Raw genomic sequence first — 15,971 nt, forward strand, 5'->3', positions numbered from 1 at the left:
TTCACATACAGTATTGACCATTCTTTGGCCAAGGGTTATTCACACACTATATTGACAATCCTCCGTCCACAGGATTACTCTCACACAGTATTGACCGTTCACAGTTCACAGCATTTTTCAACACAGTATTGACCATCCTCAGACCACACGAGTTTTCACACACATCATTGATTATCTTCAGGCCACAGGATTACTCCCACACAGAATTGACCATCCACAGGCCACTGGATTATTAACAAACAGTATTGACCATCCACAGGCCACATTATCATTCACACACAGTATTGACAATCATTAGGCAAATGGTTAATCACACACAGTATTCAGCATTCACAGTGCACAGGAATATTCACACACTATATAGACCATCCTCAGTCCACAGGATTACTCACACGCAGTATGGATCATCCTAAAACCATAGGATTCTTCACACACGGTATTGACCATTTACAGTCCACAGCATTATTCATACACAGCATTGACCATTCACAGGTTAGAGGATTATTCACACACAGTATTCTACATCCTGAGGCCTCAGGATTATTCAAACACAGTACTGAGGATGGTCAGTCGACAGGATTACTCACACACAGTACTGATGATTCAGAGGCCAGAGCATTATGCATACATGGTATTGACAATTCACTGTCCAAAGGATTATTCACACACAATATTGACCGTCCTCTGTCCACAGGAGTTTTCACACACAGATTATGACCACACTCAGGCCACAGTATAATTCACACATAGTATTGATAATCCTTAGGCCACAGGATCATTCGCACACTGTCTTGCCCAACCACAGGCCACAGAATTATTCACACACAATATTCAACATTCTCAGCCAACAGGATTATTCACACACAGCATTGACTAGCTTATGGCCACAGGATGAATGAACACACTGTCTTGACCATTTACAGGTCAGAGGATTATTCCCACGCAGTATTGACCATTCTCAGGCCATAGGATTATTCGCAAACAGTATTGAACATCCTCGGGGCACAGGATTATTCCCACACAGTATTTTCCATTCGCAGTCAACTGGATTATTCCCACCCTGTTTTGACCATCCTCTTGCAACAGGACTTTTCACACACAGTATTGAACATCCTCAGGCCACAGGATTATTCACACACATTATTGACCTTTCTCAGCCCAGAGGATTATGCACACACTGTATTCAACATCCTCAAGCCACAGGATTATTCTGACACACTATTGACCATGCTCAGGCCACAGGATCATTCACACATAGTATTGATCATACTCAGGCCAAGGTATAGTCACACACAATAATGACCATTCACATGCCAGAGTAATATTCACACACAGTATTGACCAACCTTAGGCCACAGGAGTATTCACACACAATATTCAATATTCTCAGCCCAGGATTATTCACAAAGTATAGACCAGCCTACGGCCACAGGATTAATGCACACACTGTCTTGATCATTTACAGGTCACAGGATTATTACCACGCAGTTTTATCCATCCTCAGGCCACGGGGTATTCACAAAGTATTGAACATCATCAGGCCACAGGATTATTCCCACACAGTATTGACCATCCTCCGTCCACAGGATTACTCACACACAGTATTGATCATCCTCAGGTCAAGGGTTATTCACACACAGTATTGACCATTCACAGACCACAGGATTATTCACACACAGTATCGACCATCCTAAGGACATTAGATCATTCACACACTGTATTGACCAACCTGAGGCCACAGGATTGATGAACATATTCTCTTTACCAATTAACAGGTCACAGGACTATTCCCACACAGTATTGAACATCCTCAAGCCACAGGATTATTCTGACACAGTATTGACCATTCACAGCCACATGATTGTTCACACATAGTATTGATCACGCTCATGCCAAGGATTAGTCACACACAGTATTGACCATTCACAGGCCAGAGGATTACCACACACAGTATTGATCATGATCAGGCCACAGTATCATTCACACACTGTATTGACAAACCTCAGGCCACAGGAGTACATACACAAAATATTCAATATTCTCAGCCAGCAGGATTATTCACACAGAGTATTGACCAGCATATGGACACAGGATTAACAAACACACTGTCTTGACCATTCACAGGGCACATGATTATTCCCACACAGTATTGACTATCCTCAAGCCACGGGATTGTTCACACACAGTATTGACCATCGTCAGGCCATAGGATTATTCACACACAGTGAAGACCATCTTCCGGCCACAGGATTGTTCCCACACAGTATTGTCCAACCTTAGGACACAGGATTATTCGCACACTTTATTGACCATTCTCAGGCAACAATATTTTTCACACACTGTATTCACCATCCTCAGGCCACTGGATTATTCCCGCACAGTATTGACCAGCATCAGGCCGGAGGATTATTCAACACAGTATTGATCATCCTCTGGCCACAGAACTATTTACACAGTGTTGGCAGTACACAGGTCACAGGATTACTCATACAGTATTCACAATCTTCAGTCCACTGGATTATTCTCACACAGTAGTGACTATTAGGCCAAAAGGTTATTCCAACACAGTATTGGCCATTCTCAATCCACATGATTATTCGCACACAGCATTGACTACCCTCAGACCACTGGATTATTAACACACAATATTGACCATCCACGGCTCACAGGATGATTATCACACAGCATTGACAATCCACAGTCCACATTATTATTCACACACAGTATTGCCTATCCTTATGCAAAGACTTATTTACAGTATTTACAATTCACAGGCCACAGGATTAATGACACACAGTATTGACAGGTCTCAGTCCACAGGATTACTCACACATGGTATTGAGCATACACACGGTACTGAACATTCACAGCGCACAGGATTATTCACACAATGCATTGACCATGCACAGTCCAATGGATTATTCCCACACAGTATCAACCATCCTCCGTCCACAGGATTGCTCATACACAGTATATACCATCCTAAAACCATAGGATTATTCACACAGAGTAATGACCATTCACAGTCCACAGCAATATGTACGCACACCATTGACCATTCATGGGGCACAGGATTATTCACACCCAGTATTGAACAACCTCAGGCAACAGGATTAATTACATACAGTTCTGACCATCCTCAGGCCACAGGATTGTTCACACATAGTATTGACTATCCTCAGGCCAAGAGTATTTTTTTTTACACACTGTATTACCATTCACACTGCAGAGGATTATTCACACACAGAATTGACCATCCTCATACCACAGGATCATTCATTCACTGTACTGACCAACCTCAGGCTACAGGAGTATTCACACACAGTATTCAACATTCTCAACCAACAGGATTATTTTCACACAGTATTGACCAGCATAGGCTAGGCTATACACAGTATAGGCTACAGCATTAATGAACACGCTGTATTGACCATTTACAGGTCACAGGATTGTTCACACACAGTATTGACCATCCTCAATCCACAGGATTGTTCACACACAGTATTGACAAACCTCAGACCACAGGATTATACACACACAGTATTGAACATCCTCAGGCCACAGGAGTATACGCACACATTATTGACCGGCCTCAGGCCTCAAGATTAATCACACACAGTATTAAACAACCTCAGGCCAGAATAATATTCACACACAGTACACAGTACACAATTCCTACACAGTATTGTCCATCCTCAGGCCAAAGGATTTTTCACACACATTATTGATCATCCTCAGGCCACAGGATTATTTTTACACAATATTGACAGTACACAGGCCACAGGATTATTCACACACAGTGTTGACCATTCACAGGCCAATGTCTTATTCACACACAGTATTGTTCATCCTCAGACCAAAGGCTTATTTACAAACAATATTAACCATGCACAGGCCACAGGATTACTCACACATAGTATTGACCATTCACAGGCTACAGGATTATTATCACACTGCATTGACCATCCACAGGCCACAGGATTATTCACACACAGGATTACCCATCCTTTGGCAAAGAGTTAGTCACACACAGTATTGACCATCCTCGGGCTGCAGGATTATTCACACTGTGCATTGACCATTTACAGTCCAAAGGATTATTCACACACAGTATGAACCATCCTTAGGCCAATGGTTATTCACACACAGTATTAACAATTCACAGGCCATAGGGTTATTTACATACAGTATTGACTGCCCTCAGGCCACAGGATTTCTCACACTCTGTGTTGAGTATTCACAGTGCACAGGATTAGTCACACATAGTACTGAATAATCTCAGGCAACAGGATTAATTACACAAAGTTTGGACCATCCTCAGGCCAAGGGTTATTCACACACAGTATTGACCATTCACAGGCCAAAGGATCATTCACAAACTGTATTGACCAATCTCAAGCCAAAGGGGTATTCACACACAATATTCAACATTCTGACCCACACGATTATGCACACACTTTATTGACCAGCATGTGGCCACAGGATTATTCCAACGCAATATTGACCATCCTCTGGCGACAGGATTATTCACATACCATATTGTCCATCCACATGCCAAGGGTTATTCACACAGAGTACTGGCCACACAAAGTGAGAGCGTTAGAGGTGCTCGGAGGATAAAACAGAGATGTGGAGTGTTGTTGTGACTGGAAAAGGGTCTGAAAAGGATTTTACAGTGACAGGGTGGACCGTAGTTATTGTGAAAAACTACAGAAATAGTGAATATTGTACTGAGTGCAGGATGAGATTATTGAGATTCGGCATGTTATCAAGACTACAGCAATTTACAAATATGAAGAATCATCAGTGTTGGAGTAGGGATCAAATTAATAGTGGGATTGTGGGCAGGGTTAAGGTTCCAGAAATAAGAACTTTTCTGGGAATTACAAACATTCATGGCCCTGGCACAGATAAGTTGGACCGAAAGGTATGTTTCCTTAATGTATGACTTCATCCCATGACAAAAGTCAACATGATCGGGGGAAGTATGGAATAGAAAGATCATGGATTCAAAACCATCTCCTTGGGGGAGGCCTGCTTTCCCCACTTTTGTACTGATCCTCACTATGACAGCACAGGCCTGGATTGATAACTGTCAACTTCCCATATTGACATTGGAAGACTCAATACAGCAGAGAAGAAAGTAAACAAGAGAGTGGGGATTGAGCCTGGGACCATCACACTCTGTGTTCACCCTTCAACTCTGTACCTATGTCATGTCCTTCATACCAAAGATCGATCGCTGAAATGCTCTCTGCTCTGTTCACTGTGAGTGGTCCTATCTCGCTGCAGGATTTCTTGAAGGCTCCAGGTCTCCCTTCCCTCTGAATGAAATGTATCCCAATCTGCTTTGGGAGGTAAGGGAGGAGATTGCTGGGGCCCTGGTGGATATATTTAATACATTGCTGACCACGGATGAAATGCCGAATGACTGGAGGATAGCAAATGTGGTTCCTTTGTTCAAGAAGGGCAGCAGGGATAGGCCAGGAAATGACAGAGCAGATAGGTCACCCCATTAGAGGAACGATGTGTAAGATTTGGAAAGGGTTCAGTGGAGATTTACTCGTATGTTACCTGGTATGGAGGGAATGTGATAAGAGGAACTTGAAGCAGTTTTTGTTTGAGTGAAGACGTTTGAGATGAATGAATTGAGATATTAAGATAATCAGAAAGTGAAATGGATTGGACAGTGAGAGCCTTTTCCCTCAGATGGCAATACCAAGCATGAGATGGGATAGCTTTAAATTGAGGGGTGAAAGATATATGACAGATGTCAGAGATAGTTTCTTTACTCAGAGTAGTAGGGGCATGGAACAAACTGCCTGCAACAGGTGTAGATCTGCTAACCTTAAGGGCATTTAAACGGTCATTGGATAGTCACATGGACAAGAATGGAATAGTGTTGGCTACTTGGGCTTCACATTGGTTCCACAGGTTGGCGCAACATCGAGAGCTAAAGGGCCTGTACTGTGCTGCCATGTTCTATGTTCTAGAGGGAATAAATATAAGGTGAGAGGGAAAGACTTAAAAGGGATTGGAGGAGAACATTTTTCACACAGAGGATGGTGCAGGTGGTCGAGAAAAGTACAATAACAACATGTAAAAAAGATTTGCGCAGAAACATGGAGAGGAGAAGGTTTGAAGGGATTTGGGTCAAATGCAGGGAAACACGACTCGGTCAGGGACTCTGGTTAACATGGACGAGTTGGATCGAAGGAACTATTTTCGTGCTGCATGACTGGAGACAACCGAGATAAGGCATGTTGTAGACACTGAAGCAAGTTACAGTGATAAGGATAGTAATCTGGAATGCAGTACGTTTCAAATACGTGGAGTGACTATAGGGATAGGAGGAGGTTACAGGGATACGAACTGTTATTGGAGTTAAAAATTATTGAAGACACCAGTCCTCAAGACATGCCATAGGTGCAGTGTTGGAGTGTAGCAAGTTTTAGTACAACAGAACTTAAAGTAGGGGTGGGGATTGTGCGTGGGGTGGGCCTGTAATGTATTCCCCCTCCAGATCTGTATCGATGTCATGTCTTGTTAACAGAGGTTTGGAGCCTTCTCATTCCTCTCTTCTCAGTTATCGAAACTGGATGAAGTTATCAATACCGAGGGTTGAAGAATTAGTAAGGACTCTTCAGACTAGCCAAGGTTACTGGTAGAGAGAGCTGTTGGGACTGGAAGAGGTGACAGTCCTCAATAGGATGGTACACATTCACGGATGATTTTAGTGACTGCAGGATTTTACAGAGTTAAGAAGGCTAGTATTGATGGGAGGAGGTCACAGAGATAGATAAGATTGCAGAGATTGGCCAAGGTTACAGATCTGGGGAACGGTCATGTGGCTTCATAATGTTACACAAAGGGAGGATGGGCAGGAATGGCTGTGAGAGCTGGAGGGGTTTATACAAATAAGGAGGTTTATAGGGATGGTAGAAGGTTTATGGGAGTGAGGTGCTGTAGGATAGGATGGAGGAGTGCTGTGTGGACTGGAGAAGTTTGCAGTGATATCATATGATGGAAAGGCTTGAGGAAGGTACAAGCTTTTGGTAACGGCTGGAGGATATTAAAGAGACAGGGTGGGCTGTAGGTACTGAACATTTTGACAGAGATAAGGATAAGGTAGTGTTTGGGGATAATGACCATAATTCTGTACGTTTTGAAGTCATGATGGAAAGAGCTAAGGATCACGCAGAAGTTGTGTCCCCAAATTTGGGGAAGGCTACTTATCATTTCATTATCACTATAACTGATCATTATTACTAGCATTAGACAGGATTTGAAAAAATATAGACTCAGAGGAACTATTTGCAGTCGAGCCTACAATTGGAAAGAGGGAGTATTTTCAAGTGATACAGTGAGAATTCAGGGCCAGCGTGTACCATGAACAGTGAATGACAAAGGCACCAAGTTCAGCGAATACTGACCAAGTGATATTGTGAGTTTGGTAAAGAAAATACAGTGCAATCAAACCAGGTGAAGCCCTTCAACAACTATAGAGAGTGCAAGGGGGTCCTTAAAAATGAGGAGCACTCAATGGCCATGAAACCTCCTTGGCAGACACTAGTTTGGAAAAGCTACAAGATATTTTATGACGAGAGTCAGAGTAAGAAGATTCCCAGCTAAAGAGTGCGGCCTGTTGGAAACCAAAGGGACGATCTGCTCATGGAGCCAGAGGAAGGAGCTGAGGTCTTCAATGTATGCTTCCCATCTGTATTCACACAGGAGAAAGACACTGTAGCCGGGGATTTCAGTCGGGATGGTGAGACTCGAGAACATGTTAAGATCAATAAGGAGGTATTAAATGCTTTCAGAGGCATAAAGGGGGAGACATTCCCAGTGCCCAATGAAATGTATTGCAGGCTGCAGTGGGAGGTAAGGAAGGAGATTGCTGGGGCCCTTTTGGATCTCTTTAATACTTTGCTGGCCACAGGGATATTGGGTAAAAATTGGGAAAAATTCTGAGGGACAAGATGTATCAACATTGAAAATGAAGGAACAGATTCAGGACAGATTTTGTAAAGGAAAATCCTGTCTGATGAATTCAATTGAGTTTTTTTGAAAAGTTATCTAAAAATATTTATGAGAGCAGTGCAGATGATGTGGTTATCATGGCGTTCGGTAAGACCATAAGACATAGGAGTGGAAGTAAGGCCATTCGGCCCATCGAGTCCACTCCGCCATTCAATCATGGCTGATGCGCATTTCAGCTCCACTTACCAGCATTCTCCCCGTAGCCCTTAATTCCTCTAGACAACAAGAACCTATCAATCTCGGCCTTGAAGACATTTAGCGTCCCGGCTTCCACTGCACTCTGTGGCAATGAATTCCACAGGCCCACCACTCTCTGGCTGAAGAAATGTCTCCGCATTTCTGTTCTGAAATGACCCCCTCTAATTCTAAGGCTGTGTCCACGGGTCCTAGTCTCCTCGCCTAACAGAAACAATTTCCTAGCATCCACCTTTTCAAAGCCATGTATTATTTTGTACGTCTCTATTAGATCTCCCCTTAATCTTCTAAACTCCAACGAATACAATCCCAGTATCCTCAGCCGTTCCTCATATGCTAGACCTGTCATTCCAGGGATCATCCGTGTGAATCTCCGCTGGACACGTTCCAGTGCCAGTATGTCCTTCCTGAGGTGTGGGGACCAAAACTGGACACAGTACTCCAAATGGGGCCTAACCAGAGCTTTATTAAGTTTTAGTAGTACATCTCTGCTTTTATATTCCAACCCTCTTGAGATAAGAGACAACATTGCATTCGCTTTGACAAGGTCTCAGTCAATATGTAAATGGCCCAACTGGAGAAAGGAGCGAAACCTGACCTCCCCTTGGGAAACAAGGTAGGGAATAGGACTGAGGTGTTAGTGAGGGAGCACTTGGGCAAAGTGACCGCAATTCTATTAGTTTGAAAATAGTTTTGCTGAAAAACAGACCTGATCCAAAAGTTAAAGTTATAAAATGTGGCAAGACAAATCTTGATAGTATTAGACATGAACTTTTTTTTCAAGTTGATTAGAGAATCTATTTGCAGGTAAAGGGAATTCTGACAATTGGGAATATTTTAAATGTGAGATAAAAGGACCGTTCAGCACCAGCATGTTCCTGTTTATGTGCAGCTCAATGCTGACAGCTTTCGGAATCACTGGCTGTCGACTGAGACTCTGCTCAAGGAAAAGGGGGCACATGTCAGGTATAGCCAGCTGGATCAAGGGAATCCCTGAGGAGCATAGGGGCTGTAGGAATACTCTTTGGAATGAAGTCAGGAATGCAGAAAGGGGACATGAAATAACTTTGGCACATAAAGTTAAGGAGAATCCAAAGTGTATTAAGAGCAAAAGAAGAGCTAGGGACAAAACCAGTATTCTTAATGATCAACAAATCCAACGACGTGTGAAACTACAAGATCCTAAACAAATATTTCACTTTACAACTTACTGTGGATAAGGTCTGGGGTGCTCAGTGTTTGGCCTGACCACTATTGGAATATTGTGTGCAATTCTGGCCTCAATGCCATCGGAAGGATGTTGTGGAACTTGAAAAGGTTCAGAAGAAATGAATAAGGATATTACCAGGGTTGGAGGGTTTACACTACAGAGAAAAGCTGAAGAGACTGGGATAATTTATACTTTAACGTGGGACGCTGAGGAGTTATCTTATAAAGGTTTCTTAAAATCATGATAAGCATGGATAGGGTCAATAGATAAAGACTTTTCTCCGGTCGTGGTGGGGGGGGGTGAGTCCAACCCTACAAGGCATAGCTTTAAGGTGAGAGGGGAAGATTTAGAAGGGCCCAAAGGGACAGCTGTTTCCTGCAAAGGTTGGTATATATATATATATATATATATATATATATGATATAAACTGCCAGAAGAAATGGTGGAGGCTGACAGAAATATATTTTGCAGGCATCTGGATGTGTATATAAATAGCAGGATTTTAGAGGGATATTGACAAAGTTCTGGCAAATGGGTTTGAAAAACGTCATGGAGGAGTTGGACCAAAGGGTCAGTTTCCATGCTGTACATCTCAATGACTCCATGTCTTGAAATGAGTCCACATTATAGAAGAGGCGGTGTTGGAAGTTTTAAAACATAGAGGTAGATAAATCCCCAAGACCTGATCAAGTGTATCTCAGAACATTGTGGGAAGCTGGGGAAGAAATTGTAGGGGCCTGAGCAGTGATATTTGTGGCATTCTGGGCAGTGATGGAGGTTTTCTGAGTTTACAAAGGGATCTTGATGAAATGCGTGAATGGCTGAAAAACTGCAGACGGAGTTCAATTCGGGTAAATGTGAGGTAATGCATTTAGGTTCCAACAAACAAGGGTCGAGCTTTCACAATTAATGGTAGGGTCTTCAGTAGTGTTGTACACCTTGGGGTTCAGGTACGTAGTTCTTTGAAGCTTGCCACAAGGAGAGACAGGATGGTTATAAATGGTACTTGCCTTCATTGCTCAGTCATTCCAGTTGAGGAGTTTGGGAAGTCGTGTGTAGATTGTACAGGAAATTGGTAAGGCCTGTTCTGGAATACTCTGCCCAGTTATAGGAAGGATATTAAGCTGGTGAGGGTTCAGATCACATTTACCAGGATGGTGATGGGTATAAAAGGTTTCAGTTATAAAGGAAGGTTGTATAGTCTGGGACATTTTTCACTTGAGCCTAGAGATTGAGAGGTGAGCGTATAGAAGTCTATAAAATAATGAGGGGTATAGATAGAGTTAACGTGACTTGTCTTTTCCCAACAGCAGATCATTTTAGAACTAGGGGCTACATTTCTTAAGGTTAGAAGGGAGAGATTTAAAATCAGAAAACATAAGGAGCAAACTGTTAGAGTGTGTTTTGTGTGTGGAATGAAATTCCCAAGGAAAGGGTGACTGTGTGTACAATTACAATGCTTTAAATATTAGTACAGGAATAGGAAAAGTTTGAAGGGATGTGATCCAGGAAGAGGCAGGAGGGACGAGGTTAGTTTAAGATTATGGTCGGTATCAACCGAACAGTCAGTTTCTGTGCTGTATGACTGTCTGACTATGAAAATAATTTTGTGCCCTATTTAAGAAAGACTGCAAGGGGAAGCCAAGGAACTGCAGACTGAGGAGACAGAAATCAAGGATGGGTAAGGTGTTGGAGATAAATTCTGAGAGTACGAGTTACATGCATTTGGAAAGACAGGACTGATTGCAGACAGTTAGAGTGGCTTTCTGCGCAGGAAAACATGTCTCACAAACTTGCCTGAGTTTGTTGAAGATGTGACCAAGAAAATAGATGGAAGCAGAGCAATAGACATTGTTTCTGGGTTCAGCAAGGCCTTTGACAGGGTTGAGCAGGCTTCATGGGTTAGTAAGATTCGGTCACATGCGTTCAGGGAGAGCGACCCAACTGGAGACACAATGAGTTTGATAGGAGGAGGTAGAGGGTTGATGTTCAGACTGGAGGCCTTAGACCAGCAGTGACCAGCAGGATTGGTGCTGGGGCCACTGATGTGCCTCATTTATATAGAGGATCTGGGTAAAAATATAGGAGTCACTGTTTGTATGTTTGCGGATACCAAAATTAGTGGAAGACCGGGCAGGGAATATAGTTATTGAAGGGGATGGTAATCAACTGGGCCAGTGGGACAAGGAACGAAAGATGGAATTTAATTCATGTGTTGGATTTAGTTAAGACAAACCAGGGAGGACTAACACAGGTAAAGTTCGGGCCCTGGACAGTGTTGTCGAACAGAGAGAGACCAAGGGGTGCAGTTACACTGTTTTGGAATGGAATCACAGGGGGACAGGGTGGGGAAAGCAGCATTTGGCACACTTGTGTTCATTGGTCAGAGCACTGAGTACATGAGTTGGAGATATTTGTAACATTGTCGTCAATATTTCTCCTGGGCAAAGGAGGCCACGGGGTGACCTTATAAAGGTTTATGAAAGCATGTAGAGCCTCAGTAAGGTGAAAAGCCAAGGGTAGGTGAGTCCAAAGCTAGAGGCATAAACGAGAGGTGAGAGAGCAAGGATTTAAAGAGAGAGCTGAGGGGCAACATTTTCCACAGAGGATGGTGCATAGACAGAATGGACAGCCAGAGGAAATGGTAAAAACAAGTACAATTACAACATGGAAAAGATACTTGGGCAGGTACATGGAGAGGAGAAGATTGGAAGTGGTATGGGCCAAACACAGGCAAATGCAACTCATTCTGTTTAGGAAACCTCGGCCGAAGAGTCATGCCGCACAGAAACAGACCCAATGTCTCCAATTGTTGGAGGAGGAGACTATCGAGACAAGGCATGTTGTAGAGACTGAAGCAAGTTACAGCGATACGGATGGTCATCTGGACTGGAGGTTTCAAATATGTGAAATAATTGGTGAGAGGGGAGGAGATGACAGAGATAGGAACTGTTATAGGAGTTAGAATGATTGAAGACACTGTTCCACAAGATGACCCATAGATACAATGTTGGAGAGGGAATAGAGAACAGAAAGATCCCAGGCAGCATTACCACTTACTCATGTGAGGCCTGCATTCCCTTCTGTTATCCTGGTGCTCACCAAGACAGCACACATCTGGATTGAAAACTGGGAACTCCCGATGCTGTCTCAGTGCAACAAAACTTAAAGTAGGGGTGGTGATTGAGCCTGGGTTGTGCCTGTACTGTGCTCCCCCTCCAGCACTATGTCTATGTCATGTCTTGTTAGCTGATGTTTGGAGCCCTCTCATTGCTCTCTGCTCTGTGCATTTGACTGATCTTACCTGGCAGCAGGATTTATTAAAGGCTCCCAACCTCCCTGACCTTCGTCCCTCTGACTGACCGATCATCTTCCCAACCAGCAGTTGGCAAGCCTATTGAGTCAGGAACTCCCTGGGTACCTATATAGACACATAAATAATCAGAATGGGAAATTAGACTGATGCTGTGAGGGTTACACATGTAGAATGGCAGTGAGCCCACAGAGATCTGGAAAATTCCAGTCACCATTCCTCGCCTGTGCTGAATCATCTCTCTGGAGTGGAGAATTCTGTTGGCTCAGGATCTGGAGTAGCTGCAAGAGTGAGAGACACTGACAGAGGCAGCAATTAGACCCACACAGTGAGGGATCACACATGGAGAAATACTGGCTGATATCATCAAAGTTAAGGATCAAATAATTGTGTGGGAAGAAAGGGTTTTGATTCATGTTGCACTGCGATATACAACCTGTAAGCAGGCGATGTGATACCGAGTGGCATTATTGTGTGACAATTTATGCAGAAACTCAGCAAGTGTTCTCTGGACATAGGTTCATATCCCACCATTGCAAATGATTGAATGTGAAATAAATGCTTCAAAAACTATGTAATTAAAAACCTGTAAGTGAGTATTAAACAATTGCTGATGTTAAGAAAAATCCATCGGGTGTATTCCTGTCTTTAGTGAAGTAATCTAAGGTGGGACTGGGATATCACAGGTATTACAGAAACACAGCTGAGGGAGGGACAGGACAGGCAGCTCAATGTTCCAGGGGACAGATGCTGCAGGAAGGACAGAAGGGGAGCTGAGAGAGGAGGAGAGCTGCTGGTTCTGATGGGGTGAAACATCCCAGCAGGACTGAGAGAGGATATTCCTGCAGGATCGCCCAGTGACGCTGTGTTCGTGGGATTAATCAAGAACAATGGGGCTTCCCTTTCCTCTGATTGTTCTACAGACCCCGAGAGCCCCGCCCTCCTGCTCCTTGACCTTCTCAAGATGGCGGCCCTCAGGCCCGCGCTCCCTCTTCCCTCAAACAAATGGCGGCCGTGACCCTGGGCCCCTTCCCTGATCAGAGACCGCCGCCTCCTTACCCAGGCCTGGAGGGTCTTTTCCGAGTTATTTTTAACCTGTATCCAGGAATTGTGAAATCTCTTCGCTCCTTTTTCCCAGCGAGGCTCCCTCACACCGGCTCTGAGCGCGACTCTCTGAAGCCGATCGCAGCCGCTGCCGGAGAAATCAGCTCCATGTCGCTCTCTCTGTGTGTCCTGATCAATGTGACACTGCGCATGCTCCACATAGAAACCAAACCGCGCGTGCGTCTGAGATTATCGGTGAGTTTATAGAGAATATTCATATCTGCACAGGATCATGGGTAAAATATTCGTCATTAACATTTGCTCTGTCGAGTTACAGTCATTGAGATCATTAGTACGCAAATAGATTGTTTGGTCCAACTTAACCATACTAGCCAGGTATGTAAATTACCAATCGTTCTGGGAGTTTGAAAATAAGTTTCTTCCTCGAGTTGTGTAAACCTACCTGTGAATTATTCACGCCGACCTATGAATTATTCCCAACTCGTCCCCCTACACGAGTGCAAAATCACCCATGTGTTTATCTAAGGATTGTTTAAATCTCCCTAATGCACGTTATCAGATTTACATCTCAACTATTTCTTAAAAATCTCACATTGATTCATGGGAGAGGCTTAATGCTCCACTTTGTGGTGAGAATGATCAATGTGAGAATGTGGTGAGCGTTCACTACCGAGAATGCTTTGGCCCCGCTCCTCACTCACTGTGGTTAGACGACCGGCCGCTGCTCGGTCCTCCTGTTCCGCCCCTTCCTCACAATTGCGGAGTTGATTCAGGCGCGACTCAGCAGGCTAAGGGACAAGGGAAGTTAGAGTCGATGCCTTGTGATGTGGTGAAAATATCCCGAATTTTGGATCGAGATGCCTGAGTTCATTTCACAGCTTGTGCAGTTGTGTGTAATAACCACTTTATTAAGAAAAAACAAGGGAAGGCAGGAATAGAGTAAAAACAATAGAACATGCAAACAATGTGGTGGGGCTCTTAATGCTCTGGTGATTATAGCCTTTACCATGTGTTTCAGGGCCCCAGTACAGACTGTGCCACTCCTCTTTGTGCACAGCCAGACACCGAAGTGATGTGGTGGGGTACAGATTCTGGATTAGTGGTGCTGGAAGAGCACAGCAGTTCAGGCACCATCCGAGGAGCAGTAAAATCGACGTTTCGGGCACAAGCCCTTCATCAGGAATAAAGGCAGAGAGTCTGAAGCGTGGAGAGATAAGCTAGAGGACGGTGGGGTTGGGGAGAATGTAGCATAGAGTACAATAGGTGAGTGGGGGAGGGGATGAAGGTGATAGGTCGGGAGCAGTCGGAGGATGGAGCGGATAGGTGGAAAAGAAGATAGGCAGGTAGGACAAGTCAGAACAAGTCACTGGGACAGTGCTGAGCTGGAAGTTTGGAACTGGGATGAGGTGGGGGAAGGGGTAATGAGGAAACAGTTGAAAGTTGCACTCGCGTTGAAGTGTTGCAAGGCGGAAGATGAGGCATTCTTCCTCCAGGTGTCCGGTGGTGAGGGAGCGGCGGTGAAGGAGGCCAGGACCTCCATGTCCTCGGCAGAGTGGGAGGGAGAGTTGAAATATTGGGCCTCAGGGCAGTGTGGTTGATTGGTGTAGGTGTTCCGGAAATGTTCCCTAAAGCGCTCTGCTCGGAGATGTCCAGTCTCCCCAATGTAGAGGAGACCGCATTGGGAGCAACGGATACAATAAATGATATTACTGGATGTGCAGGTAAAACTTTGATGGAATTGGAAGGCTCCTTTAGTGCCTTCTATAGAGGTGAGGGAAGTGGTGTGGTCGCAGGTTTTACAATTCCTGCGGTGGCAGGGGAAGGTGCCAGAATGGAAGGGTGGGTTGTGGGGGGGCGTGGACCTGACCAGGTAGTCATGAAGGGAACGGTCTTTGCGGAAGTCAGAAAGGGGTGGGGAGGGAAATATATCCCTGGTGGTGGAGTCTGTTTGGAGGTGGCAGAAATGTCGGCGGATAGTGGGGTGGAAGGTGAACACCAGGGGCGTTCTGTCCTTGTTACATTTGGAGGGGTGGGGTCTGAGTGCGGAGGTGCGGGTTGTGGACGAGATGCATTGGAGGGTATCTTTAATCACGTGGGAAGGGAAATTGTGGTCACTAAAGAAGGAGGCCACCTGGTGTGTTCTGTGGT

The 15,971-nt window shown here is 44.3% G+C and overlaps 1 long non-coding RNA gene across 1 annotated transcript in view; it reads right to left on the reverse strand.

Annotated features, from left to right (window-relative positions):
- The window catches only part of LOC140471661 (uncharacterized), a 75,258-nt gene extending 62,448 nt beyond the window's left edge, over positions 1 to 12,810 (reverse strand). The window contains exon 1 of the long non-coding RNA XR_011957150.1: positions 12,750 to 12,810. This is a non-coding gene — a long non-coding RNA (uncharacterized lncRNA). The remainder of the gene's footprint in view (positions 1 to 12,749) is intronic.
- Between the last annotated feature and the right edge of the window lie 3,161 nt (positions 12,811 to 15,971).

Source organism: Chiloscyllium punctatum, unplaced genomic scaffold (genome assembly GCF_047496795.1).
Source record: "Chiloscyllium punctatum isolate Juve2018m unplaced genomic scaffold, sChiPun1.3 scaffold_145, whole genome shotgun sequence".
Lineage (NCBI taxonomy): Eukaryota > Metazoa > Chordata > Chondrichthyes > Orectolobiformes > Hemiscylliidae > Chiloscyllium > Chiloscyllium punctatum.